This window comes from Mobula birostris, chromosome 1 (genome assembly GCF_030028105.1).
Source record: "Mobula birostris isolate sMobBir1 chromosome 1, sMobBir1.hap1, whole genome shotgun sequence".
Classification (NCBI taxonomy): Eukaryota; Metazoa; Chordata; class Chondrichthyes; order Myliobatiformes; family Myliobatidae; genus Mobula; species Mobula birostris.
In genome coordinates, this window is record NC_092370.1 from 146,106,773 (window position 1) to 146,133,362 (window position 26,590).

Below are 26,590 nucleotides of genomic sequence, written 5' to 3' on the forward strand. Positions count from 1 at the left end.
CCAGCCTCGCCTCAAGTCTCCGGCCTCCAGCCTCCAGCCTCGCCTCAAGTCTCCTGCCTCCAGCCTCACCTCAATTCTCCAGCCTCCAGCCTCCAGCCTCGCCTCAAATCTCCGGCCTCCTGCCTCCAGCCTCGCCTCAAGTCTCCAGCCTCCAGCCTCGCCTCTTCTCATGCCTCCAGCCTCCAGCCTCGCCTCAAGTCCCCTGCCTCCAGCCTCCAGCCTCGCCTCAAGACTCCAGCCTCCAGCCTTGCCTCAAGTCTCCTGTCTCCTGCCTCTAGCCTCGCCTCGCCTCATCTCATGCCTCCAGCCTCGCCTCAAAACTCCGGCCTCCAGCCTCCAGCCTCACCTCAAGTCTCCGGCCTCCAGCCTCCAGCCTCGCCTCAAGTCTCCAGCCTCCAGCCTCGCCTCAAGTCTCCTGCCTCCTGCCTCCAGCCTCGCATCAAGTCTCCTGCCTCCAGCCTCCAGCCTCGCCTCAAGTCTATTGCCTCCAGCCTCACCTCAAGTCTCCTGCCTCCAGCCTCGCCTCGCCTCAGGTCTCCTGCCTCCAGCCTCCAGACTCGCCTCAAGTCTCCTGCCTCCAGCCTCGCCTCATCGCATGCCTCCAGCCTCGCCTCGTCTCATGCCTCCAGCCTCCAGCCTCGCCTCCGCGCATGCCTCCAGCCTCCACCCTCGCCTCATCTCATGCCTCCAGCCTCGCCTGAAGTCTCCTGCCTCCAGCCTCCAGCCTCGCCTCAAGTCTCCTGCCTCCAGCCTCCAGCCTCGCCTCAAGACTCCTGCCTCCTGCCTCCAGCCTCGCCTCGTCTCATGCCTGCAGCCTCCAGCCTCGCCTCAAATCTCCGGCCTCCAGCCTCGCCTCAAGTCTCCAGCCTCCGGCCTCGCCTCAAGTCTCCGGCCTCCAGCCTCCAGCCTCACCTCAAGTCTCCTGCCTCCAGCCTCGCCTCAAGTCTCCGGCCTCCAGCCTCGCCTCAAGTCTCCAGCCTCCAGCCTCCAGCCTCACCTCAAGTCTCCTGCCTCCAGCCTCCAGCCACGCCTCAAGTCTCCGGCCTCCAGCCTCCAGCCTCGCCTCAAACCTCCAGCCTCCATCCTCCAGCCTCGCCTCCAGTGTCCAGCCTCCAGCCTCGCCTCAAGTCTCCGGCCTCCAGCCGCCAGCCTCGCCTCAAGCCTCCAGCCTCCAGCCTCGCCTCAAGTCTCCGGCCTCCAGCCGCCAGCCTCGCCTCAAGCCTCCAGCCTCCAGCCTCGCCTCGTCTCAATTCTCCAGCCTCCAGCCTCGCCTCAAGTCTAGAGCCTCCAGCGTCACCTCAACTCTCCTCCCACCAGCTTTGCCTCAAGTCTCCGGACTCCAGTCTCCAGCCTCGCCTCAAGTCTCCTGCCACCAGCCTCGCCTCAAGTCTCCAGCCTCCAGCCTCCAGCCTCGCCTCCTGCCTCCAGCCTCCAGCCTCGCCTCAAGTGTCCTGTCTCCTGCCTCCAGCCTCGCCTCGCCTCAAGACTCCAGCCTCCAGCCTCCAGCCTCGCCTCCTGCCTCCAGCCTCCAGCCTCGCCTCAAGTCTCCTGTCTCCAGCCTCCAGCCTCGCCTCAAGTCTCCTGCCTCCAGCCTCGCCTCAAGTTTCCTGCCTCCTGCCTCCAGCCTCGCCTCATCTCATGCCTCCAGCCTCCAGATTCGCCTTGTCTCATGCCTCCAGCCTCCAGCCTCCAGCCTTGCCTCCAGTCTCCAGCCTCCAGCCTCGCCTCAACTCTCCTGCCTCCAGCCTCGCCTTGCCTCAAGTCTCCTGCCTCCAGCCTCCAACCTCGCCTCTTCTCATGCCTCCAGCCTCCAGCCTCGCCTCAAGTCCCCTGCCTCCAGCCTCCAGCCTCGCCTCAAGACTCCAGCCTCCAGCCTCGCCTCAAGTCTCCTGCCTCCAGCCTCGCCTCAAGTCTCCTGCCTCCAGCCTCCAGCCTCACCTCAAGTCTCCTGCCTCCTGCCTCCAGCCTCGCCTCAAGTCTCCTGCCTCCAGCCTCCAGCCTCGCCTCAAGTCTCCTGCCTCCAGCCTCCAACCTCGCCTCGTCTCCTGCCTCCAGCCTCCAGCCTCACCTGAAGTCTCCTACCTCCAGCCTGCAGCCTCACCTCAAGTCTCCTGCCTCCAGCCTCCAGCCTCACCTCTAGTCTCCTGCCTCCAGCCTCGCCTCAAGTCTCCGGCCTCCAGCCTCCAGCCTCGCCTTGCCTCAAGCTCCAGCCTCAGCCTCCAGCCTCGCCTCAAGTCTCCGGCCTCCAGCCTCGACTCGCCTCATGTCTCCGGCCTCCAGCCTCCAGCCTCGACTCAAGTCTCCTGCCTCCAGCCTCCAGCCTTGCCTCAAATCTCCAGCCTCAAGCCTCACCTCAACTCTCTTGCCTCCAGCCTCGCCTCGCATCAAGTCTCCTGCCTTTAGCCTCCAGCCTCACCTCAAGTCTCCAGCCTCCTGCCTCGAATCAAGTCTCAACCCTCCAGCCTCAAACCTCGCCTCGCCTCTAGTCTCCTGCCTCCAGCCTCGCCTCAAGTCTCCTGCCTCCAGCCTCACCTTGCCTCAAGTCTCCGGCCTCAGCCTCCAGCCTCAGCTCAAGTCTCCTGCCTCCAGCCTCAACTCGTCTCATGCCTCCAGCCTCCAGCCTCGCCTCGTTTCATGCCTCCAACCTCCAGCCTCGCCTCAATTCTCCAGCCTCCAGCCTCCAACCTCGCCTCAAATCTCCGGCCTCCTGCCTCCAGCCTCGCCTCAAGTCTCCAGCCTCCAGCCTCGCCTCTTCTCATGCCTCCAGCCTCCAGCCTCGCCTCAAGTCCCCTGCCTCCAGCCTCCAGCCTCGCCTCAAGACTCCAGCCTCCAGCCTCGCCTCATGTCTCCAGCCTCCAGCCTCCAGCCTCGCCTCGCCTCGTCTCATGCCTCCAGCCTCGCCTCAAGTCTCCAGCATCCAGCCTCACCTCGCCTCAAGTCTCCTGCCTCCAGCCTCCAGCCTCGCCTCGTCTCATGCCTCCAGCCTCCAGCCTCAACTCGTCTCTTGCCTCCAACCTCCTGCCTCGCCGCAAGTCTCCTGCCTCCAGCCTCCAGCCTCGCCTCAAGTCTCCATCCTCCAGCCTCCAGCCTCGCCTCAAATCACCAGCCTCCAGCCTCCAGCCTCGCCTCAAGTCTCCAGCCTCCAGCCTCGCCTCAAATCTCCTGCTTCCAGCCTCGCCTCAAGTCTCCTGCCTCCAGCCTCGCCTCAAGTCTCCTGCCTCCAGCCTCCAGCCTCGCTTCAAGTCTCCTGCATCCAGCCTCCAGCCTCGCCACAAGTCTCCTGCCTCCAGACTCCAGCCTCGCCTCGTCTCATGCCTCCAGCCTCCAGCCTCAACTCGTCTCTTGCCTCCAACCTCCTGCCTCGCCGCAAGTCTCCTGCCTCCAGCCTCCGGCCTCGCCTCAAGTCTCCAGCCTCCAGCCTCCAGCCTCGCCTCAAATCACCAGCCTCCAGCCTCCAGCCTCGCCTCAAGTTTCCAGCCTCCAGCCTCGCCTCAAATCTCCTGCTTCCAGCCTCGCCTCAAGTCTCCTGCCTCCAGCCTCACCTCAAGTCTCCGGCCTCCAGCCTCCAGTCTCACCTCAAGTCTCCAGTCTCCAGCCTCCAGCCTCAAGCCTCGCCACAAGTCTCCTGCCTCCAGCCTCGCCTCAAGTCTCCGGCCTCCAGCCTCCAGCCTCGCCTCAAGCCTCCAGCCTCCAGCCTCGCCTCGTCTCAATTCTCCAGCCTCCAGCCTCGCCTCAAGTCTAGAGCCTCCAGCCTCGCCTCAAGTCTCCTGCCTCCAGCGTCACCTCAACTCTCCTCCCACCAGCTTTGCCTCAAGTCTCCGGACTCCAGTCTCCAGCCTCGCCTCAAGTCTCCTGCCACCAGCCTCGCCTCAACTCTCCTGCCTCCAGCCTCGCCTTGCCTCAAATCTCCTGCCTCCAGACTTCAGCCTCACCTCGTCTCATGCCTCCAGCCTCCAGCCTCACCTCGTCTCATGCCTCCAGCCTCCAGCTTTGCCTTGTCTCATGCCTCCAGCCTCCAGCCTCACCTCAAGTCTCCAGCCTCCAGCCTCGCCTCAAGTCTCCTGCCTCCTGCCTCCAACCTCGCCTCGTCTCATGCCTCCAGGCTCGCCTTAAGTCTCCTGCCTCCAGCCTACAGCCTCGCCTTGCCTCAAGTCTCCTGGCTCCAGCCTCCAGCCTCACCTCAAGTCTCCTGCCTCCTGCCTCCAGCCTCGCCTCGTCTCAGGCCTGCAGCCTCCATCCTCGCCTCAAATCTCCGGCCTCCAGCCTCCAGCCTCGCCTTAAGTTTCCAGCCTCCAGCCTCGCCTCAAGTCTCCGGCCTCCAGCCTCCAGCCTCACCTCAAGTCTCCAGCCTCCAGCCTCCAGCCTCGCCTCAAGTCTCCAGCCTCCAGCCTCGCCTCAAGTCTCCTGCCGCCTGCCTCCAGCCTCGCCTCGTCTCAGGCCTGCAGCCTCCAGCCTCGCCTCAAATCTCCTACCTCCAGCCTCCAGCCTCGCCTCAAGTCTCCTGCCTCCAGACTCCAGCCTCGCCTCAAGTCTCCTGCCTCCAGACTCCAGCCTCGCCTCAAGTCTCCAGCCTCCAGCCTCCAGCCTCGCCTCAAGTCTCCTGCCTCCAGCCTCCAGCCTTGCCTCAAGTCTTCTGCCTCCAGCCTCCAGCCTCCCCTCAAGTCTCCGGCCTCCAGCCTCAAGCCTCGCCTCAAGTCTCCTGCCTCCAACCTCGCCTCGCCTCAAGTCTCCTGCCTCCTGCCTCCAGCCTCTCCTCAAGTCTCCTGCCTCCAGCCCCTCCTCAAGTATCCAGCCTCCAGCCTCACCTTGTCTCATGCCTCCAGCCTCCAGCCTCGCCTCGTCTCATGCCTCCAGCCTCCAGCCCCAACACTCTTCAAGTCTCCAGCCTCCAGCCTCGCCTCGCCTCAAGTATCCTGTCTCCAGCCTCGCCTCGTCTCATGCCTCCTGCCTCCAGCCTCGCCTCAAGTCTCCAGCCTCACTTCGCCTCAAGTTTCCTGCCTCCCGCCTCCAGCCTCGCCTCGTCTCATGCCTCCAGCCTCCAGCCTCAACTCGTCTCATGCCTCCAGCCTCCAGCCTCGCCTCGTTTCTTGCCTCCAGCCTCCAGCCTCGCCTCGTCTCATGCCTCCAACCTCCTGCTTCGCCGCAAGTCTCCTGCCTCCAGCCTCCGGCCTCGCCTCAAGTCTCCAGCCTCCAGCCTCCAGCCTCGCCTCAAATCACCAGCCTCCAGCCTCCAGCCTCGCCTCAAGTCTCCAGCCTCCAGCCTCGCCTCAAATCTCCTACTTCCAGCCTCACCTCAAGTCTCCTCCCTCCAGCCTCACCTCAAGTCTCCTGCCTCCAGCCTCCAGCCTCGCTTCAAATCTCCTGCCTCCAGCCTCCAGCCTCGCATCAAGTCTCCTGCCTCCAGCCTCGCCTCAAGTCTCCTGCCTCCAGCCTCGCCTGAAGCCTCCAGCCTCCAGCCTCGCTTCAAGTCTCCTGCCTCCAGCCTCCAGCCTCACCTCAAGTCTCCTGCCTCCTGCCTCCAGCCTCGCCTCAAGTCTCCTGCCTCCAGCCTCCAGCCTTGCCTCAAGTCTCCTGCCTCCAGCCTCCAACCTCGCCTCGTCTCCTGCCTCCAGCCTCCAGCCTCGCCTGAAGTCTCCTACCTCCAGCCTGCAGCCTCGCCTCAAGTCTCCTGCCTCCAGCCTCCAGCCTCACCTCTAGTCTCCTGCCTCCAGCCTCGCCTCAAGTCTCAGGCCTCCAGCCTCCAGCCTCGCCTTGCCTCAAGCTCCAGCCTCAGCCTCCAGCCTCACCTCAAGTCTCCGGCCTCCAGCCTCGACTCGCCTCAAGTCTCCGGCCTCCAGCCTCCAGCCTTGCCTCAAATCTCCAGCCTCAAGCCTCACCTCAACTCTCCTGCCTCCAGCCTCGCCTCGCCTCAAGTCTCCTGCCTCCAGCCTCCAGCCTCACCTCAAGTCTCCAGCCTCCTGCCTCGAATCAAGTCTCAAACCTCCAGCCTCAAACCTCGCCTCGCCTCTCGTCTCCTGCCTCCAGCCTCGCCTCAAGTCTCCTACCTCCAGCCTCACCTTGCCTCAAGTCTCCGACCTCAGCCTCCAGCCTCAGCTCAAGTCTCCTGCCTCCAGCCTCAACTCGTCTCATGCCTCCAACCTCCAGCCTCGCCTCGTTTCATCCCTCCAGCCTCCAACCTCGCCTCAAATCTCCGGCCTCCTGCCTCCAGCCTCGCCTCTTCTCATGCCTCCAGCCTCCAGCCTCGCTTCAAGTCCCCTGCCTCCAGCCTCCAGCCTCGCCTCAAGACTCCAGCCTCCAGCCTCGCCTCAAGTCTCCTGCCTCCAGCCTCGCCTCAAGTCTCCTGCCTCCAGCCTCCAGCCTCACCTCAAGTCTCCTGCCTCCTGCCTCCAGCCTCGCCTCAAGTCTCCTGCCTCCAGCCTCCAGCCTCGCCTCAAGTCTCCTGCCTCCAGCCTCCAACCTCGCCTCGTCTCCTGCCTCCAGCCTCCAGCCTCGCCTGAAGTCTCCTACCTCCAGCCTGCAGCCTCACCTCAAGTCTCCTGCCTCCAGCCTCCAGCCTCACCTCTAGTCTCCTGCCTCCAGCCTCGCCTCAAGTCTCCGGCCTTCAGCCTCGCCTTGCCTCAAGCTCCAGCCTCAGCCTCCAGCCTCGCCTCAAGTCTCCGGCCTCCAGCCTCGACTCGCCTCAAGTCTCCGGCCTCCAGCCTCCAGCCTCGCCTCAAGTCTCCTGCCTCCAGCCTCCAGCCTTGCCTCAAATCTCCAGCCTCAAGCCTCACCTCAACTCTCCTGCCTCCAGCCTCGCCTCGCCTCAAGTCTCCTGCCTTTAGCCTCCAGCCTCACCTCAAGTCTCCAGCCTCCTGCCTCGAATCAAGTCTCAACCCTCCAGCCTCAAACCTCGCCTCGCCTCTAATCTCCTGCCTCCAGCCTCGCCTCAAGTCTCCTGCCTCCAGCCTCACCTTGCCTCAAGTCTCCGGCCTCAGCCTCCAGCCTCAGCTCAAGTCTCCTGCCTCCAGCCTCAACTCGTCTCATGCCTCCAGCCTCCAGCCTCGCCTCGTTTCATGCCTCCAACCTCCAGCCTCGCCTCAATTCTCCAGCCTCCAGCCTCCAGCCTCGCTTCCTGCCTCCAGCCTCGCCTCGCCTCAAGTCTCCAGCCTCCAGCCTCCAGCCTCGCCTCCTGCCTCCAGCCTCCAGCCTCGCCTCAAGTCTCCTGTCTCCAGCCTCCAGCCTCGCCTCAAGTCTCCTGCCTCCAGCCTCGCCTCAAGTTTCCTGCCTCCTGCCTCCAGCCTCGCCTCATCTCATGCCTCCAGCCTCCAGATTCGCCTTGTTTCATGCCTCCAGCCTCCAGCCTCCAGCCTCGCCTCCAGTCTCCAGCCTCGCCTCAATTCTCCTGCCTCCAGCCTCGCCTTGCCTCAAGTCTCCTGCCTCCAGACTTCAGCCTCACCTCGTCTCATGCCTCCAGCCTCCAGCCTCATCTCGTCTCATGCCTCCAGCCTCCAGCTTTGCCTTGTCTCATGCCTCCAGCCTCCAGCCTCACCTCAAGTCTCCAGCCTCCAGCCTCGCCTCAAGTCTCCTGCCTCCTGCCTCCAACCTCGCCTCGTCTCATGCCTCCAGGCTCGCCTCAAGTCTCCTGCCTCCAGCCTCCAGCCTCGCCTTGCCTCAAGTCTCCTGGCTCCAGCCTCCAGCCTCACCTCAAGTCTCCTGCCTCCTGCCTCCAGCCTCGCCTCGTCTCAGGCCTGCAGCCTCCATCCTCGCCTCAAATCTCCGGCCTCCAGCCTCCAGCCTCGCCTTAAGTTTCCAGCCTCCAGCCTCGCCTCAAGTCTCCGGCCTCCAGCCTCCAGCCTCACCTCAAGTCTCCAGCCTCCAGCCTCCAGCCTCGCCTCAAGTCTCCAGCCTCCAGCCTCGCCTCAAGTCTCCTGCCGCCTGCCTCCAGCCTCGCCTCGTCTCAGGCCTGCAGCCTCCAGCCTCGCCTCAAATCTCCTACCTCCAGCCTCCAGCCTCGCCTCAAGTCTCCTGCCTCCAGACTCCAGCCTCGCCTCAAGTCTCCTGCCTCCAGACTCCAGCCTCGCCTCAAGTCTCCAGCCTCCAGCCTCCAGCCTCGCCTCAAGTCTCCTGCCTCCAGCCTCCAGCCTTGCCTCAAGTCTTCTGCCTCCAGCCTCCAGCCTCCCCTCAAGTCTCCGGTCTCCAGCCTCAAGCCTCGCCTCAAGTCTCCTGCCTCCAACCTCGCCTCACCTCAAGTCTCCGGCCTCCAGCCTCCAGCCTCGCCTCAAGTCTCCTGCCTCCAGCCTCCAGCCTCGCCTCAAGTCTCCTGCCTCCTGCCTCCAGCCTCGCCTCAAATCTCCAGCCTCAAGCCTCACCTCAACTCTCCTGCCTCCCGCCTCCAGCCTCACCTCAGGTCTCCAGCCTCCTGCCTCAAATCAAGTCTCAAACCTCCAGCCTCAAACCTCGCCTCGCCTCTAGTCTCCTGCCTCCAGCCTCACCTTGCCTCAAGTCTCCGGTCTCCAGCCTCACCTTGCCTCAAGTCTCCGGCCTCAGCCTCCAGCCTCACCTCAAGTCTCCAGCCTCCAGCCTCAACTCGTCTCATGCCTCCAGCCTCCAGCCTCGCCTCGTTTCATGCTTCCAACCTCCAGCCTCACCTCAATTCTCCAGCCTCCAGCCTCCAGCCTCGCCTCAAATCTCCGGCCTCCTGCCTCCAGCCTCGCCTCAAGTCTCCAGCCTCCAGCCTCGCCTCTTCTCATGCCTCCAGCCTCCAGCCTCGCCTCAAGTCTCCTGCCTCCTGCCTCCAGCCTCGCCTCGCCTCATCTCATGCCTCCAGCCTCGCCTCAAAACTCCGGCCTCCAGCCTCCAGCCTCGCCTTGCCTCAAGCTCCAGCCTCAGCCTCCAGCCTCGCCTCAAGTCTCCGGCCTCCAGCCTCGCCTCTAGTCTCCTGCCTCCTGCCTCCAGCCTCGCCTCAAGTCTCCTGCCTCCAGCCTCCAGCCTCGCCTCAAGTCTATTGCCTCCAGCCTTACCTCAAGTCACCTGCCTCCAGCCTCGCCTCGCCTCAGGTCTCCTGCCTCCAGCCTCCCGACTCGCCTCAAGTCTCCTGCCTCCAGCCTCCAGCCTCGCCTCAAGCCTCCAGCCTCCAGCCTCGCCTCGTCTCAATTCTCCAGCCTCCAGCCTCGCCTCAAGTCTAGAGCCTCCAGCCTCGCCTCAAGTCTCCTGCCTCCAGCGTCACCTCAACTCTCCTCCCACCAGCTTTGCCTCAAGTCTCCGGACTCCAGTCTCCAGCCTCGCCTCAAGTCTCCTGCCACCAGCCTCGCCTCAACTCTCCTGCCTCCAGCCTCGCCTTGCCTCAAATCTCCTGCCTCCAGACTTCAGCCTCACCTCGTCTCATGCCTCCAGCCTCCAGCCTCACCTCGTCTCATGCCTCCAGCCTCCAGCTTTGCCTTGTCTCATGCCTCCAGCCTCCAGCCTCACCTCAAGTCTCCAGCCTCCAGCCTCGCCTCAAGTCTCCTGCCTCCTGCCTCCAACCTCGCCTCGTCTCATGCCTCCAGGCTCGCCTTAAGTCTCCTGCCTCCAGCCTACAGCCTCGCCTTGCCTCAAGTCTCCTGGCTCCAGCCTCCAGCCTCACCTCAAGTCTCCTGCCTCCTGCCTCCAGCCTCGCCTCGTCTCAGGCCTGCAGCCTCCATCCTCGCCTCAAATCTCCGGCCTCCAGCCTCCAGCCTCGCCTTAAGTTTCCAGCCTCCAGCCTCGCCTCAAGTCTCCGGCCTCCAGCCTCCAGCCTCACCTCAAGTCTCCAGCCTCCAGCCTCCAGCCTCGCCTCAAGTCTCCAGCCTCCAGCCTCGCCTCAAGTCTCCTGCCGCCTGCCTCCAGCCTCGCCTCGTCTCAGGCCTGCAGCCTCCAGCCTCGCCTCAAATCTCCTACCTCCAGCCTCCAGCCTCGCCTCAAGTCTCCTGCCTCCAGACTCCAGCCTCGCCTCAAGTCTCCTGCCTCCAGACTCCAGCCTCGCCTCAAGTCTCCAGCCTCCAGCCTCCAGCCTCGCCTCAAGTCTCCGGCCTCCAGCCTCGACTCGCCTCAAGTCTCCTGCCTCCAGCCTCCAGCCTCGCCTCAAGTCTCCTGCCTCCAGCCTCCAACCTCGCCTCATCTCCTGCCTCCAGCCTCCAGCCTCGCCTGAAGTCTCCTACCTCCAGCCTGCAGCCTCACCTCAAGTCTCCTGCCTCCAGCCTCCAGCCTCACCTCTAGTCTCCTGCCTCCAGCCTCGCCTCAAGTCTCCGGCCTTCAGCCTCGCCTTGCCTCAAGCTCCAGCCTCAGCCTCCAGCCTCGCCTCAAGTCTCCGGCCTCCAGCCTCGACTCGCCTCAAGTCTCCGGCCTCCAGCCTCCAGCCTCGCCTCAAGTCTCCTGCCTCCAGCCTCCAGCCTTGCCTCAAATCTCCAGCCTCAAGCCTCACCTCAACTCTCCTGCCTCCAGCCTCGCCTCGCCTCAAGTCTCCTGCCTTTAGCCTCCAGCCTCACCTCAAGTCTCCAGCCTCCTGCCTCGAATCAAGTCTCAACCCTCCAGCCTCAAACCTCGCCTCGCCTCTAATCTCCTGCCTCCAGCCTCGCCTCAAGTCTCCTGCCTCCAGCCTCACCTTGCCTCAAGTCTCCGGCCTCAGCCTCCAGCCTCAGCTCAAGTCTCCTGCCTCCAGCCTCAACTCGTCTCATGCCTCCAGCCTCCAGCCTCGCCTCGTTTCATGCCTCCAACCTCCAGCCTCGCCTCAATTCTCCAGCCTCCAGCCTCCAGCCTCGCTTCCTGCCTCCAGCCTCGCCTCGCCTCAAGTCTCCAGCCTCCAGCCTCCAGCCTCGCCTCCTGCCTCCAGCCTCCAGCCTCGCCTCAAGTCTCCTGTCTCCAGCCTCCAGCCTCGCCTCAAGTCTCCTGCCTCCAGCCTCGCCTCAAGTTTCCTGCCTCCTGCCTCCAGCCTCGCCTCATCTCATGCCTCCAGCCTCCAGATTCGCCTTGTTTCATGCCTCCAGCCTCCAGCCTCCAGCCTCGCCTCCAGTCTCCAGCCTCCAGCCTCGCCTCAACTCTCCTGCCTCCAGCCTCGCCTTGCCTCAAGTCTCCTGCCTCCAGACTTCAGCCTCACCTCGTCTCATGCCTCCAGCCTCCAGCCTCATCTCGTCTCATGCCTCCAGCCTCCAGCTTTGCCTTGTCTCATGCCTCCAGCCTCCAGCCTCACCTCAAGTCTCCAGCCTCCAGCCTCGCCTCAAGTCTCCTGCCTCCTGCCTCCAACCTCGCCTCGTCTCATGCCTCCAGGCTCGCCTCAAGTCTCCTGCCTCCAGCCTCCAGCCTCGCCTTGCCTCAAGTCTCCTGGCTCCAGCCTCCAGCCTCACCTCAAGTCTCCTGCCTCCTGCCTCCAGCCTCGCCTCGTCTCAGGCCTGCAGCCTCCATCCTCGCCTCAAATCTCCGGCCTCCAGCCTCCAGCCTCGCCTTAAGTTTCCAGCCTCCAGCCTCGCCTCAAGTCTCCGGCCTCCAGCCTCCAGCCTCACCTCAAGTCTCCAGCCTCCAGCCTCCAGCCTCGCCTCAAGTCTCCAGCCTCCAGCCTCGCCTCAAGTCTCCTGCCGCCTGCCTCCAGCCTCGCCTCGTCTCAGGCCTGCAGCCTCCAGCCTCGCCTCAAATCTCCTACCTCCAGCCTCCAGCCTCGCCTCAAGTCTCCTGCCTCCAGACTCCAGCCTCGCCTCAAGTCTCCTGCCTCCAGACTCCAGCCTCGCCTCAAGTCTCCAGCCTCCAGCCTCCAGCCTCGCCTCAAGTCTCCTGCCTCCAGCCTCCAGCCTTGCCTCAAGTCTTCTGCCTCCAGCCTCCAGCCTCCCCTCAAGTCTCCGGTCTCCAGCCTCAAGCCTCGCCTCAAGTCTCCTGCCTCCAACCTCGCCTCACCTCAAGTCTCCGGCCTCCAGCCTCCAGCCTCGCCTCAAGTCTCCTGCCTCCAGCCTCCAGCCTCGCCTCAAGTCTCCTGCCTCCTGCCTCCAGCCTCGCCTCAAATCTCCAGCCTCAAGCCTCACCTCAACTCTCCTGCCTCCCGCCTCCAGCCTCACCTCAAGTCTCCAGCCTCCTGCCTCAAATCAAGTCTCAAACCTCCAGCCTCAAACCTCGCCTCGCCTCTAGTCTCCTGCCTCCAGCCTCACCTTGCCTCAAGTCTCCGGTCTCCAGCCTCACCTTGCCTCAAGTCTCCGGCCTCAGCCTCCAGCCTCACCTCAAGTCTCCAGCCTCCAGCCTCAACTCGTCTCATGCCTCCAGCCTCCAGCCTCGCCTCGTTTCATGCCTCCAACCTCCAGCCTCACCTCAATTCTCCAGCCTCCAGCCTCCAGCCTCGCCTCAAATCTCCGGCCTCCTGCCTCCAGCCTCGCCTCAAGTCTCCAGCCTCCAGCCTCGCCTCTTCTCATGCCTCCAGCCTCCAGCCTCGCCTCAAGTCTCCTGCCTCCTGCCTCCAGCCTCGCCTCGCCTCATCTCATGCCTCCAGCCTCGCCTCAAAACTCCGGCCTCCAGCCTCCAGCCTCGCCTTGCCTCAAGCTCCAGCCTCAGCCTCCAGCCTCGCCTCAAGTCTCCGGCCTCCAGCCTCGCCTCTAGTCTCCTGCCTCCTGCCTCCAGCCTCGCCTCAAGTCTCCTGCCTCCAGCCTCCAGCCTCGCCTCAAGTCTATTGCCTCCAGCCTTACCTCAAGTCTCCTGCCTCCAGCCTCGCCTCGCCTCAGGTCTCCTGCCTCCAGCCTCCCGACTCGCCTCAAGTCTCCTGCCTCCAACCTCGCCTCGTCCCATGCCTCCAGCCTCGCCTCGTCTCATGCCTCCAGCCTCCAGCCTCGCCTCCGCTCCTCCAGCCTCCAACCTCGCCTCGTCTCATGCCTCCAGCCTCGCCTCAAGTCTCCTGCCTCCAGCCTCCAGCCTCGCCTCAAGTCTCCTGCCTCCAGCCTCCAGCCTCGCCTCAAGTCTCCTGCCTCCTGCCTCCAGCCTCGCCTCGTCTCATGCCTGCAGCCTCCAGCCTCGCCTCAAATCTCCGGCCTCCAGCCTCGCCTCAAGTCTCCAGCATCCAGCCTCGCCTCTTCTCATGCCTCCAGCCTCCAGCCTCGCCTCAAGTCTCCTGCCTCCTGCCTCCAGCCTCGCCTCGCCTCATCTCATGCCTCCAGCCTCGCCTCAAAACTCCGGCCTCCAGCCTCCAGCCTCGCCTTGCCTCAAGCTCCAGCCTCAGCCTCCAGCCTCGCCTCAAGTCTCCGGCCTCCAGCCTCGCCTCTAGTCTCCTGCCTCCTGCCTCCAGCCTCGCCTCAAGTCTCCTGCCTCCAGCCTCCAGCCTCGCCTCAAGTCTATTGCCTCCAGCCTTACCTCAAGTCTCCTGCCTCCAGCCTCGCCTCGCCTCAGGTCTCCTGCCTCCAGCCTCCCGACTCGCCTCAAGTCTCCTGCCTCCAACCTCGCCTCGTCCCATGCCTCCAGCCTCGCCTCGTCTCATGCCTCCAGCCTCCAGCCTCGCCTCCGCTCCTCCAGCCTCCAACCTCGCCTCGTCTCATGCCTCCAGCCTCGCCTCAAGTCTCCTGCCTCCAGCCTCCAGCCTCGCCTCAAGTCTCCTGCCTCCAGCCTCCAGCCTCGCCTCAAGTCTCCTGCCTCCTGCCTCCAGCCTCGCCTCGTCTCATGCCTGCAGCCTCCAGCCTCGCCTCAAATCTCCGGCCTCCAGCCTCGCCTCAAGTCTCCAGCATCCAGCCTCGCCTCAAGTCTCCGGCCTCCAGCCTCCAGCCTCACCTCAAGTCTCCTGCCTCCAGCCTCGCCTCAAGTCTCCAGCCTCCAGCCTCGCCTCAAGTCTCCAGCCTCCAGCCTCCAGCCTCACCTCAAGTCTCCTGCCTCCAGCCTCCAGCCTCGCCTCAAGTCTCCGGCCTCCAGCCTCCAGCCTCGCCTCAAACCTCCAGCCTCCAGCCTCGCCTCAAGTCTCCGGCCTCCAGCCTCCAGCCTCGCCTCAAGTCTCCTGCCTCCAGCCTCACCTCAATTCTCCAGCCTCCAGCCTCCAGCCTCGCCTCAAATCTCCGGCCTCCTGCCTCCAGCCTCGCCTCAAGTCTCCAGCCTCCAGCCTCGCCTCTTCTCATGCCTCCAGCCTCGCCTCAAGTCCCCTGCCTCCAGCCTCCAGCCTCGCCTCAAGACTCCAGCCTCCAGCCTTGCCTCAAGTCTCCTGTCTCCTGCCTCTAGCCTCGCCTCGCCTCATCTCATGCCTCCAGCCTCGCCTCAAAACTCCGGCCTCCAGCCTCCAGCCTCACCTCAAGTCTCCGGCCTCCAGCCTCCAGCCTCGCCTCAAGTCTCCAGCCTCCAGCCTCGCCTCAAGTCTCCTGCCTCCTGCCTCCAGCCTCGCATCAAGTCTCCTGCCTCCAGCCTCCAGCCTCGCCTCAAGTCTATTGCCTCCAGCCTCACCTCAAGTCTCCTGCCTCCAGCCTCGCCTCGCCTCAGGTCTCCTGCCTCCAGCCTCCAGACTCGCCTCAAGTCTCCTGCCTCCAGCCTCGCCTCGTCTCATGCCTCCAGCCTCCAGCCTCGCCTCCGCGCATGCCTCCAGCCTCCAGCCTCACCTCAAGTCTCCTGCCTCCAGCCTCGCCTCAAGTCTCCAGCCTCCAGCCTCGCCTCAAGTCTCCAGCCTCCAGCCTCCAGCCTCACCTCAAGTCTCCTGCCTCCAGCCTCCAGCCTCGCCTCAAGTCTCCGGCCTCCAGCCTCCAGCCTCGCCTCAAACCTCCAGCCTCCAGCCTCGCCTCAAGTCTCCGGCCTCCAGCCTCCAGCCTCGCCTCAAGTCTACTGCCTCCAGCCTCACCTCAATTCTCCAGCCTCCAGCCTCCAGCCTCGCCTCAAATCTCCGGCCTCCTGCCTCCAGCCTCGCCTCAAGTCTCCAGCCTCCAGCCTCGCCTCTTCTCATGCCTCCAGCCTCCAGCCTCGCCTCAAGTCCCCTGCCTCCAGCCTCCAGCCTCGCCTCAAGACTCCAGCCTCCAGCCTTGCCTCAAGTCTCCTGTCTCCTGCCTCTAGCCTCGCCTCGCCTCATCTCATGCCTCCAGCCTCGCCTCAAAACTCCGGCCTCCAGCCTCCAGCCTCACCTCAAGTCTCCGGCCTCCAGCCTCCAGCCTCGCCTCAAGTCTCCAGCCTCCAGCCTCGCCTCAAGTCTCCTGCCTCCTGCCTCCAGCCTCGCATCAAGTCTCCAGCCTCCAGCCTCGCCTCAAGTCTATTGCCTCCAGCCTCACCTCAAATCTCCTGCCTCCAGCCTCGCCTCGCCTCAGGTCTCCTGCCTCCAGCCTCCAGACTCGCCTCAAGTCTCCTGCCTCCAGCCTCGCCTCATCGCATGCCTCCAGCCTCGCCTCGTCTCATGCCTCCAGCCTCCAGCCTCGCCTCCGCGCATGCCTCCAGCCTCCACCCTCGCCTCATCTCATGCCTCCAGCCTCGCCTGAAGTCTCCTGCCTCCAGCCTCCAGCCTCGCCTCAAGTCTCCTGCCTCCAGCCTCCAGCCTCGCCTCAAGACTCCTGCCTCCTGCCTCCAGCCTCGCCTCGTCTCATGCCTGCAGCCTCCAGCCTCGCCTCAAATCTCCGGCCTCCAGCCTCGCCTCAAGTCTCCAGCCTCCGGCCTCGCCTCAAGTCTCCGGCCTCCAGCCTCCAGCCTCACCTCAAGTCTCCTGCCTCCAGCCTCGCCTCAAGTCTCCGGCCTCCAGCCTCGCCTCAAGTCTCCAGCCTCCAGCCTCCAGCCTCACCTCAAGTCTCCTGCCTCCAGCATCCAGCCACGCCTCAAGTCTCCGGCCTCCAGCCTCCAGCCTCGCCTCAAACCTCCAGCCTCCAGCCTCGCCTCAAGTCTCCGGCCTCCAGCCTCCAACCTCGCCTCAAGTCTCCTGCCTCCAGCCTCGCCTCAATTCTCCTGCCTCCATCCTCCAGCCTCGCCTCCAGTCTCCAGCCTCCAGCCTCCAGCCTCGCCTCAAGTCTCCAGCCTCCATCCTCCAGCCTCGCCTCCAGTGTCCAGCCTCCAGCCTCGCCTCAAGTCTCCGGCCTCCAGCCGCCAGCCTCGCCTCAAGCCTCCAGCCTCCAGCCTCGCCTCGTCTCAATTCTCCAGTCTCCAGCCTCGCCTCAAGTCTAGAGCCTCCAGCGTCACCTCAACTCTCCTCCCACCAGCTTTGCCTCAAGTCTCCGGACTCCAGTCTCCTGCCTCGCCTCAAGTCTCCTGCCACCAGCCTCGCCTCAAGTCTCCAGCCTCCAGCCTCCAGCCTCGCCTCCTGCCTCCAGCCTCCAGCCTCGCCTCAAGTGTCCTGTCTCCTGCCTCCAGCCTCGCCTCGCCTCAAGACTCCAGCCTCCAGCCTCCAGCCTCGCCTCCTGCCTCCAGCCTCCAGCCTCGCCTCAAGTCTCCTGTCTCCAGCCTCCAGCCTCGCCTCAAGTCTCCTGCCTCCAGCCTCGCCTCAAGTTTCCTGCCTCCTGCCTCCAGCCTCGCCTCATCTCATGCCTCCAGCCTCCAGATTCGCCTTGTCTCATGCCTCCAGCCTCCAGCCTCCAGCCTTGCCTCCAGTCTCCAGCCTCCAGCCTCGCCTCAACTCTCCTGCCTCCAGCCTCGCCTTGCCTCAAGTCTCCTGCCTCCAGCCTCCAACCTCGCCTCTTCTCATGCCTCCAGCCTCCAGCCTCGCCTCAAGTCCCCTGCCTCCAGCCTCCAGCCTCGCCTCAAGACTCCAGCCTCCAGCCTCGCCTCAAGTCTCCTGCCTCCAGCCTCGCCTCAAGTCTCCTGCCTCCAGCCTCCAGCCTCACCTCAAGTCTCCTGCCTCCTGCCTCCAGCCTCGCCTCAAGTCTCCTGCCTCCAGCCTCCAGCCTCGCCTCAAGTCTCCTGCCTCCAGCCTCCAACCTCGCCTCGTCTCCTGCCTCCAGCCTCCAGCCTCACCTGAAGTCTCCTACCTCCAGCCTGCAGCCTCACCTCAAGTCTCCTGCCTCCAGCCTCCAGCCTCACCTCTAGTCTCCTGCCTCCAGCCTCGCCTCAAGTCTCCGGCCTCCAGCCTCCAGCCTCGCCTTGCCTCAAGCTCCAGCCTCAGCCTCCAGCCTCGCCTCAAGTCTCCGGCCTCCAGCCTCGACTCGCCTCATGTCTCCGGCCTCCAGCCTCCAGCCTCGACTCAAGTCTCCTGCCTCCAGCCTCCAGCCTTGCCTCAAATCTCCAGCCTCAAGCCTCACCTCAACTCTCCTGCCTCCAGCCTCGCCTCGCCTCAAGTCTCCTGCCTTTAGCCTCCAGCCTCACCTCAAGTCTCCAGTATCCTGCCTCGAATCAAGTCTCAACCCTCCAGCCTCAAACCTCGCCTCGCCTCTAGTCTCCTGCCTCCAGCCTCGCCTCAAGTCTCCTGCCTCCAGCCTCACCTTGCCTCAAGTCTCCGGCCTCAGCCTCCAGCCTCAGCTCAAGTCTCCTGCCTCCAGCCTCAACTCGTCTCATGCCTCCAGCCTCCAGCCTCGCCTCGTTTCATGCCTCCAACCTCCAGCCTCGCCTCAATTCTCCAGCCTCCAGCCTCCAACCTCGCCTCAAATCTCCGGCCTCCTGCCTCCAGCCTCGCCTCAAGTCTCCAGCCTCCAGCCTCGCCTCTTCTCATGCCTCCAGCCTCCAGCCTCGCCTCAAGTCCCCTGCCTCCAGCCTCCAGCCTCGCCTCAAGACTCCAGCCTCCAGCCTCGCCTCATGTCTCCAGCCTCCAGCCTCCAGCCTCGCCTCGCCTCGTCTCATGCCTCCAGCCTCGCCTCAAGTCTCCAGCATCCAGCCTCACCTCGCCTCAAGTCTCCTGCCTCCAGCCTCCAGCCTCGCCTCGTCTCATGCCTCCAGCCTCCAGCCTCAACTCGTCTCTTGCCTCCAACCTCCTGCCTCGCCGCAAGTCTCCTGCCTCCAGCCTCCAGCCTCGCCTCAAGTCTCCATCCTCCAGCCTCCAGCCTCGCCTCAAATCACCAGCCTCCAGCCTCCAGCCTCGCCTCAAGTCTCCAGCCTCCAGCCTCGCCTCAAATCTCCTGCTTCCAGCCTCGCCTCAAGTCTCCTGCCTCCAGCCTCGCCTCAAGTCTCCTGCCTCCAGCCTCCAGCCTCGCTTCAAGTCTCCTGCATCCAGCCTCCAGCCTCGCCACAAGTCTCCTGCCTCCAGCCTCCAGCCTCGCCTCGTCTCATGCCTCCAGCCTCCAGCCTCAACTCGTCTCATGCCTCCAACCTCCTGCCTCGCCGCAAGTCTCCTGCCTCCAGCCTCCGGCCTCGCCTCAAGTCTCCAGCCTCCAGCCTCCAGCCTCGCCTCAAATCACCAGCCTCCAGCCTCCAGCCTCGCCTCAAGTTTCCAGCCTCCAGCCTCGCCTCAAATCTCCTGCTTCCAGCCTCGCCTCAAGTCTCCTGCCTCCAGCCTCACCTCAAGTCTCCTGCCTCCTGCCTCCAGCCTCGCTTCAAGTCTCCTGCCTCCAGCCTCCAGCCTCGCCACAAGTCTCCTGCCTCCAGCCTCCAGCCTCGCATCAAGTCTCCTGCCTCCAGCCTCGCCTCAAGCCTCCAGCCCCCAGCCTCGCTTCAAGTCTCCTGCCTCCAGCCTCCAGCCTCACCTCAAGTCTCCTGCCCCCAGCCTCCAGCCTCGCCTGAAGTCTCCTACCTGCAGCCTGCAGCCTCGCCTCAAGTCTCCTGTCTCCAGCCTCACCTTGCCTCAAGTCTCCGGCCTCAGCCTCCAGCCTCACCTCAAGTCTCCAGCCTCCAGCCTCAACTCGTCTCATGCCTCCAGTCTCCAGCCTCGCCTCGTTTCATGAATCCAACCTCCAGCCTCACCTCAATTCTCCAGCCTCCAGCCTCCAGCCTCGCCTCAAATCTCCGGCCTCCTGCCTCCAGCCTCGCCTCAAGTCTCCAGCCTCCAGCCTCGCCTCTTCTCATGCCTCCAGCCTCCGGCCTCGCCTCAAGTCCCCTGCCTCCAGCCTCCAGCCTCGCCTCAAGACTCCAGCCTCCAGCCTTGCCTCAAGTCTCCTGCCTCCTGCCTCCAGCCTCGCCTCGCCTCGTCTCATGCCTCCAGCCACGCCTCAAAACTCCGGCCTCCAGCCTCCAGCCTCGCCTCAAGTCTCCGGCCTCCAGCCTCCAGCCTCACCTCAAGTCTCCAGCCTCCAGCCTCCAGCCTCACCTCAAGTCTCCAGCCTCCAGCCTCGCCTCAAGTCTCCTGCCTCCTGCCTCCAGCCCCGCCTCAAGTCTCCTGCCTCCAGCCTCCAGCCTCGCCTCAAGTCTATTGCCTCCAGCCTCACCTCAAGTCTCCTGCCTCCAGCCTCGCCTCACCTCAGGTCTCCTGCCTCCAGCCTCCAGACTCGCCTCAAGTCTCCTGCCTCCAGCCTCGCCTCGTCTCATGCCTCCAGCCTCGCCTCAAGTCTCCTGCCTCCAGCCTCCAGCCTCGCCTCAAGTCTCCTGCCTCCAGCCTCCAGCCTCTCCTCAAGTCTCCTGCCACCAGCCTCCAGCCTCGCCTCAAGTCTCCTGCCTCCTGCCTCCAGCCTCGCCTCAAATCTCCGGCCTCCAGCCTCCAGCCTCGTCTCATGCCTGCAGCCTCCAGCCTCGCCTCAAATCTCCGGCCTCCAGCCTCGCCTCAAGTCTCCAGCCTCCAGCCTCGCCTCAAGTCTCCGGCCTCCAGCCTCCAGCCTCACCTCAAGTCTCCAGCCTCCAGCCTCGCCTCAAGTCTCCAGCCTCCAGCCTCACCTCAAGTCTCCTGCCTCCAGCCTCCAGCCTCGCCTCAAGTCTCCGGCCTCCAGCCTCCAGCCTCGCCTCAAACCTCCAGCCTCCAGCCTCGCCTCAAGTCTCCGGCCTCCAGCCTCGCCTCAAGTCTCCTGCCTCCAGCCTCGCCTCAATTCTCCTGCCTCCATCCTCCAGCCTCGCCTCCAGTCTCCAGCCTCCAGCCTCCAGCCTCGCCTCAAGTCTCCAGCCTCCATCCTCCAGCCTCGCCTCCAGTCTCCAGCCTCCAGCCTCGCCTCAAGTCTCCAGCCTCCAGCCTCGCCTCAAGTCCCCTGCCTCCAGCCTCACCTCAAGTCTCCGGCCTCCAGCCTCCAGCCTCACCTCAAGTCTCCAGCCTCCAGCCTCCAGCCTCAAGCCTCGCCACAAGTCTCCTGCCTCCAGCCTCGCCTCAAGTCTCCAGCCTCCAGCCTCGCCTCGTCTCAATTCTCCAGCCTCCAGCCTCGCCTCAAGTCTCCTGCCTCCAGCGTCACCTCAACTCTCCTCCCACCAGCCTTGCCTCAAGTCTCCGGACTCCAGTCTCCAGCCTCGCCTCAAGTCTCCTGCCTCCAGCCTCGCCTCGCCTCAAGTCTCCAGCCTCCAGCCTCCAGCCTCGCCTCCTGTCTCCAGCCTCCAGCCTCACCTCAAGTCTCCTGCCTCCAGCCTCGCCTCAAGTTTCCTGCCTCCTGCCTCCAGCCTCGCCTCATCTCCTGCCTCCAGACTTCAGCCTCACCTCGTCTCATGCCTCCAGCCTCCAGCCTCACCTCGTCTCATGCTCCAGCCTCCAGCTTTGCCTTATCTCATGCCTCCAGCCTCCAGCCTCGCCTCAAGTCTCCTGCCTCCTGCCTCCAACCTCGCCTCGTCTCATGCCTCCAGGCTCGCCTCAAGTCTCCTGCCTCCAGCCTCCAGCCTCCAGCCTCGCCTCCAGTCTCCAGCCTCCAGCCTCGCCTCAAGTCTGCTGCCTCCAGCCTCAACTCAACTCTCCTGCCTCCAGCCTCGCCTTGCCTCAAGTCTCCTGCCTCCAGCCTTCAGCCTCGCCTCGTCTCATGCCTCCAGCCTCCAGCTTTGCCTTGTCTCATGCCTCCAGCCTCCAGCCTCACCTCAAGTCTCCAGCCTCCAGGCTCCAGCCTCGCCTCAAGTCTCCAGCCTCCAGCCTCACCTCAAGTCTCCTGCCTCCTGCCTCCAGCCTCGCCTCGTCTCAGGCCTGCAGCCTCCATCCTCGCCTCAAATCTCCGGCCTCCAGCCTCCAGCCTCGCCTTAAGTTTCCAGCCTGCAGCCTCGCCTCAAGTCTCCGGCCTCCAGCCTCCAGCCTCACCTCAAGTCTCCAGCCTCCAGCCTCCAGCCTCGCCTCAAGTCTCCAGCCTCCAGCCTCGCCTCAAGTCTCCTGCCTCCAGACTCCAGCCTCGCCTCAAGTCTCCTGCCTCCAGCCTCCAGCCTTGCCTCAAGTCTTCTGCCTCCAGCCTCCAGCCTCGCCTCAAGTCTCCGGCCTCCAGCCTCAAGCCTCGCCTCAAGTCTCCTGCCTCCAACCTCGCCTCTCCTCAAGTCTCCTGCCTCCAGCCCCTCCTCAAGTATCCAGCCTCCAGCCTCACCTCGTCTCATGCCTCCAGCCTCCAGCCTCGCCTCATCTCATGCCTCCAGCCTCCAGCCCCAACACACTTCAAGTCTCCAGCCTCACCTCGCCTCAAGTCTCCAGCCTCCAGACTCGCCTCAAGTCTCCGGCCTCCAGCCTCCAGCCTCACCTCAAGTCTCCGGCCTCCAGCCTCGCCTCAAGTCTCCTGCCTCCAGCCTCCAGCCTCGCCTCAAGTCTCTGGCCTCCAGCCTCCAGCCTCGCCTCAAACCTCCAGCCTCCAGCCTCGCCTCAAGTCTCCGGCCTCCAGCCTCCAGCCTCGCCTCAAGTCTCCTGCCTCCAGCCTCGCCTCAAGTCTCCAGCCTCCAGCCTCGCCTCAAATCTCCTGCTTCCAGCCTCGCCTCAAGTCTCCTGCCTCCAGCCTCGCCTCAAGTCTCCTGCCTCCAGCCTCCAGCCTCGCTTCAAGTCTCCTGCATCCAGCCTCCAGCCTCGCCACAAGTCTCCTGCCTCCAGCCTCCAGCCTCGCCTCGTCTCATGCCTCCAGCCTCCAGCCTCAACTCGTCTCATGCCTCCAACCTCCTGCCTTGCCGCAAGTCTCCTGCCTCCAGCCTCCGGCCTCGCCTCAAGTCTCCAGCCTCCAGCCTCCAGCCTCGCCTCAAATCACCAGCCTCCAGCCTCCAGCCTCGCCTCAAGTCTCCAGCCTCCAGCCTCGCCTCAAATCTCCTGCTTCCAGCCTCGCCACAAGTCTCCTGCCTCCAGCCTCCAGCCTCGCATCAAGTCTCCTGCCTCCAGCCTCGCCTCAAGCCTCCAGCCTCCAGCCTCGCTTCAAGTCTCCTGCTTCCAGCCTCCAGCCTCACCTCAAGTCTCCTGCCTCCAGCCTCTAGCCTCGCCTCAAGTCTCCTGCCTCCAGCCTCCAGCCTCGCCTGAAGTCTCCTACCTGCAGCCTGCAGCCTCGCCTCAAGTCTCCTGTCTCCAGCCTCCAGCCTTACCTCTAGTCTCCTGTCTCCAGCCTCGCCTCAAGTCTCCTGCCTCCAGCCTCACCTTGCCTCATGCCTCCAGCCTCCAGCCTCGACTTGCCTCAAGTCTCCGGCCTCCAGCCTCCAGCCTCGCCTCAAGTCTCCTTCCTCCAGCCTCCAGCCTCGCCTCAAGTCTCCAGCCTCCTGCCTCGAATCAAGTCTCAAACCTCCAGCCTCAAACCTCGCATCGCCTCTAGTCTCCTGCCTCCAGCCTCAACTTGCCTCAAGTCTCCGGCCTCCAGCCTCACCTTGCCTCAAGTCTCCGGCCTCAGCCTCCAGCCTCACCTCAAGTCTCCAGCCTCCAGCCTCAACTCGTCTCATGCCTCCAGCCTCCAGCCTCGCCTCGTTTCATGACTCCAACCTCTAGCCTCACCTCAATTCTCCAGCCTCCAGCCTCCAGCCTCGCCTCAAATCTCCGGCCTCCTGCCTCCAGCCTCGCCTCAAGTCTCCAGCCTCCAGCCTCGCCTCTTCTCATGCCTCCAGCCTCCGGCCTCGCCTCAAGTCCCCTGCCTCCAGCCTCCAGCCTCGCCTCAAGACTCCAGCCTCCAGCCTTGCCTCAAGTCTCCTGCCTCCTGCCTCCAGCCTCGCCTCGCCTCGTCTCATGCCTCCAGCCTCGCCTCAAAACTCCGGCCTCCAGCCTCCAGCCTCGCCTCAAGTCTCCGGCCTCCGGCCTCCAGCCTCACCTCAAGTCTCCAGCCTCCAGCCTCCAGCCTCACCTCAAGTCTCCAGCCTCCAGCCCCGCCTCAAGTCTCCTGCCTCCAGCCTCCAGCCTCGCCTCAAGTCTATTGCCTCAGCCTCACCTCAAATCTCCTGCCTCCAGCCTCGCCTCACCTCAGGTCTCCTGCCTCCAGCCTCCAGACTCTCCTCAAGTCTCCTGCCTCCAGCCTCGCCTCGTCTCATGCCTCCAGCCTCGCCTCGTCTCATGCCTCCAGCCTCCAGCCTCGCCTCCTCTCATGCCTCCAGCCTCCAACCTCGCCTCATCTCATGCCTCCAGCCTCGCCTCAAGTCTCCTGCCTCCAGCCTCCAGCCTCGCATCAAGTCTCCTGCCTCCAGCCTCCAGCCTCTCCTCAAGTCTCCTGCCACCAGCCTCCAGCCTCGCCTCAAGTCTCCTGCCTCCTGCCTCCAGCCTCGCCTCAAATCTCCGGCCTCCAGCCTCCAGCCTCGTCTCATGCCTGCAGCCTCCAGCCTCGCCTCAAATCTCCGGCCTCCAGCCTCGCCTCAAGTCTCCAGCCTCCAGCCTCGCCTCAAGTCTCCGGCCTCCAGCCTCCAGCCTCACCTCAGGTCTCCAGCCTCCAGCCTCGCCTCAAGTCTCCGGCCTGCAGCCTCGCCTCAAGTCTCCAGCCTCCAGCCTCACCTCAACTCTCCTGCCTCCAGCCTCCAGCCTCGCCTCAAGTCTCCGGCCTGCAGCCTCCAGCCTCGCCTCAAACCTCCAGCCTCCAGCCTCGCCTCAAGTCTCCGGCCTCCAGCCTCGCCTCAAGTCTCCTGCCTCCAGCCTCGCCTCAATTCTCCTGCCTCCATCCTCCAGCCTCGCCTCCAGTCTCCAGCCTCCAGCCTCCAGCCTCGCCTCAAGTCTCCAGCCTCCATCCTCCAGCCTCGCCTCCAGTCTCCAGCTTCCAGCCTCGCCTCAAGTCTCCAGCCTCCAGCCTCGCCTCAAGTCCCCTGCCTCCAGCCTCACCTCAAGTCTCCGGCCTCCAGCCTCCAGCCTCACCTCAAGTCTCCAGCCTCCAGCCTCCAGCCTCAAGCCTCGCCACAAGTCTCCTGCCTCCAGTCTCGCCTCAAGTCTCCAGCCTCCAACTTCGCCTCGTCTCAATTCTCCAGCCTCCAGCCTCGCCTCAAGTCTCCTGCCTCCAGCGTCACCTCAACTCTCCTCCCACCAGCCTTGCCTCAAGTCTCCGGACTCCAGTCTCCAGCCTCGCCTCAAGTCTCCAGCCTCCAGCCTCCAGCCTCGCCTCCTGTCTCCAGCCTCCAGCCTCACCTCAAGTCTCCTGCCTCCAGCCTCGCCTCAAGTCTCCTGCCTCCAGCCTCACCTCAATTCTCCAGCCTCCAGCCTCCAGCCTCGCCTCAAATCTCCGGCCTCCTGCCTCCAGCCTCGCCTCAAGTCTCCAGCCTCCAGCCTCGCCTCTTCTCATGCCTCCAGCCTCCAGCCTCGCCTCAAGTCCCCTGCCTCCAGCCTCCAGCCTCGCCTCAAGACTCCAGCCTCCAGCCTTGCCTCAAGTCTCCTGCCTCCTGCCTCTAGCCTCGCCTCACCTCATCTCATGCCTCCAGCCTCGCCTCAAAACTCCGGCCTCCAGCCTCCAGCCTCACCTCAAGTCTCCGGCCTCCAGCCTCCAGCCTCGCCTCAAGTCTCCAGCCTCCAGCCTCCAGCCTCAAGCCTCGCCACAAGTCTCCTGCCTCCAGTCTCGCCTCAAGTCTCCAGCCTCCAACTTCGCCTCGTCTCAATTCTCCAGCCTCCAGCGTCACCTCAACTCTCCTCCCACCAGCCTTGCCTCAAGTCTCCGGACTCCAGTCTCCAGCCTCGCCTCAAGTCTCCAGCCTCCAGCCTCCAGCCTCGCCTCCTGTCTCCAGCCTCCAGCCTCACCTCAAGTCTCCTGCCTCCAGCCTCGCCTCAAGTCTCCTGCCTCCAGCCTCACCTCAATTCTCCAGCCTCCAGCCTCCAGCCTCGCCTCAAATCTCCGGCCTCCTGCCTCCAGCCTCGCCTCAAGTCTCCAGCCTCCAGCCTCGCCTCTTCTCATGCCTCCAGCCTCCAGCCTCGCCTCAAGTCCCCTGCCTCCAGCCTCCAGCCTCGCCTCAAGACTCCAGCCTCCAGCCTTGCCTCAAGTCTCCTGCCTCCTGCCTCTAGCCTCGCCTCACCTCATCTCATGCCTCCAGCCTCGCCTCAAAACTCCGGCCTCCAGCCTCCAGCCTCACCTCAAGTCTCCGGCCTCCAGCCTCCAGCCTCGCCTCAAGTCTCCAGCCTCCAGCCTCGCCTCAAGTCTCCTGCCTCCTGCCTCCAGCCTCGCATCAAGTCTCCTGCCTCCAGCCTCGCCTCAAGTCTATTGCCTCCAGCCTCACCTCAAGTCTCCTGCCTCCAGCCTCGCCTCGCCTCAGGTCTCCTGCCTCCAGCCTCCAGACTCGCCTCAAGTCTCCTGCCTCCAGCCTCGCCTCATCGCATGCCTCCAGCCTCGCCTCGTCTCATGCCTCCAGCCTCCAGCCTCGCCTCCGCGCATGCCTCCAGCCTCCAACCTCGCCTCATCTCATGCCTCCAGCCTCGCCTGAAGTCTCCTGCCTCCAGCCTCCAGCCTCGCCTCAAGTCTCCTGCCTCCAGCCTCGCCTCAATTCTCCTGCCTCCATCCTCCAGCCTCGCCTCCAGTCTCCAGCCTCCAGCCTCCAGCCTCGCCTCAAGTCTCCAGCCTCCATCCTCCAGCCTCGCCTCCAGTCTCCAGCTTCCAGCCTCGCCTCAAGTCTCCAGCCTCCAGCCTCGCCTCAAGTCCCCTGCCTCCAGCCTCACCTCAAGTCTCCGGCCTCCAGCCTCCAGCCTCACCTCAAGTCTCCAGCCTCCAGCCTCCAGCCTCAAGCCTCGCCACAAGTCTCCTGCCTCCAGTCTCGCCTCAAGTCTCCAGCCTCCAACTTCGCCTCGTCTCAATTCTCCAGCCTCCAGCCTCGCCTCAAGTCTCCTGCCTCCAGCGTCACCTCAACTCTCCTCCCACCAGCCTTGCCTCAAGTCTCCGGACTCCAGTCTCCAGCCTCGCCTCAAGTCTCCAGCCTCCAGCCTCCAGCCTCGCCTCCTGTCTCCAGCCTGCAGCCTCACCTCAAGTCTCCTGCCTCCAGCCTCGCCTCAAGTCTCCTGCCTCCAGCCTCACCTCAATTCTCCAGCCTCCAGCCTCCAGCCTCGCCTCAAATCTCCGGCCTCCTGCCTCCAGCCTCGCCTCAAGTCTCCAGCCTCCAGCCTCGCCTCTTCTCATGCCTCCAGCCTCCAGCCTCGCCTCAAGTCCCCTGCCTCCAGCCTCCAGCCTCGCCTCAAGATTCCAGCCTCCAGCCTTGCCTCAAGTCTCCTGCCTCCTGCCTCTAGCCTCGCCTCACCTCATCTCATGCCTCCAGCCTCGCCTCAAAACTCCGGCCTCCAGCCTCCAGCCTCACCTCAAGTCTCCGGCCTCCAGCCTCCAGCCTCGCCTCAAGTCTCCAGCCTCCAGCCTCCAGCCTCAAGCCTCGCCACAAGTCTCCTGCCTCCAGTCTCGCCTCAAGTCTCCAGCCTCCAACTTCGCCTCGTCTCAATTCTCCAGCCTCCAGCCTCGCCTCAAGTCTCCTGCCTCCAGCGTCACCTCAACTCTGCTCCCACCAGCCTTGCCTCAAGTCTCCGGACTCCAGTCTCCAGCCTCGCCTCAAGTCTCCA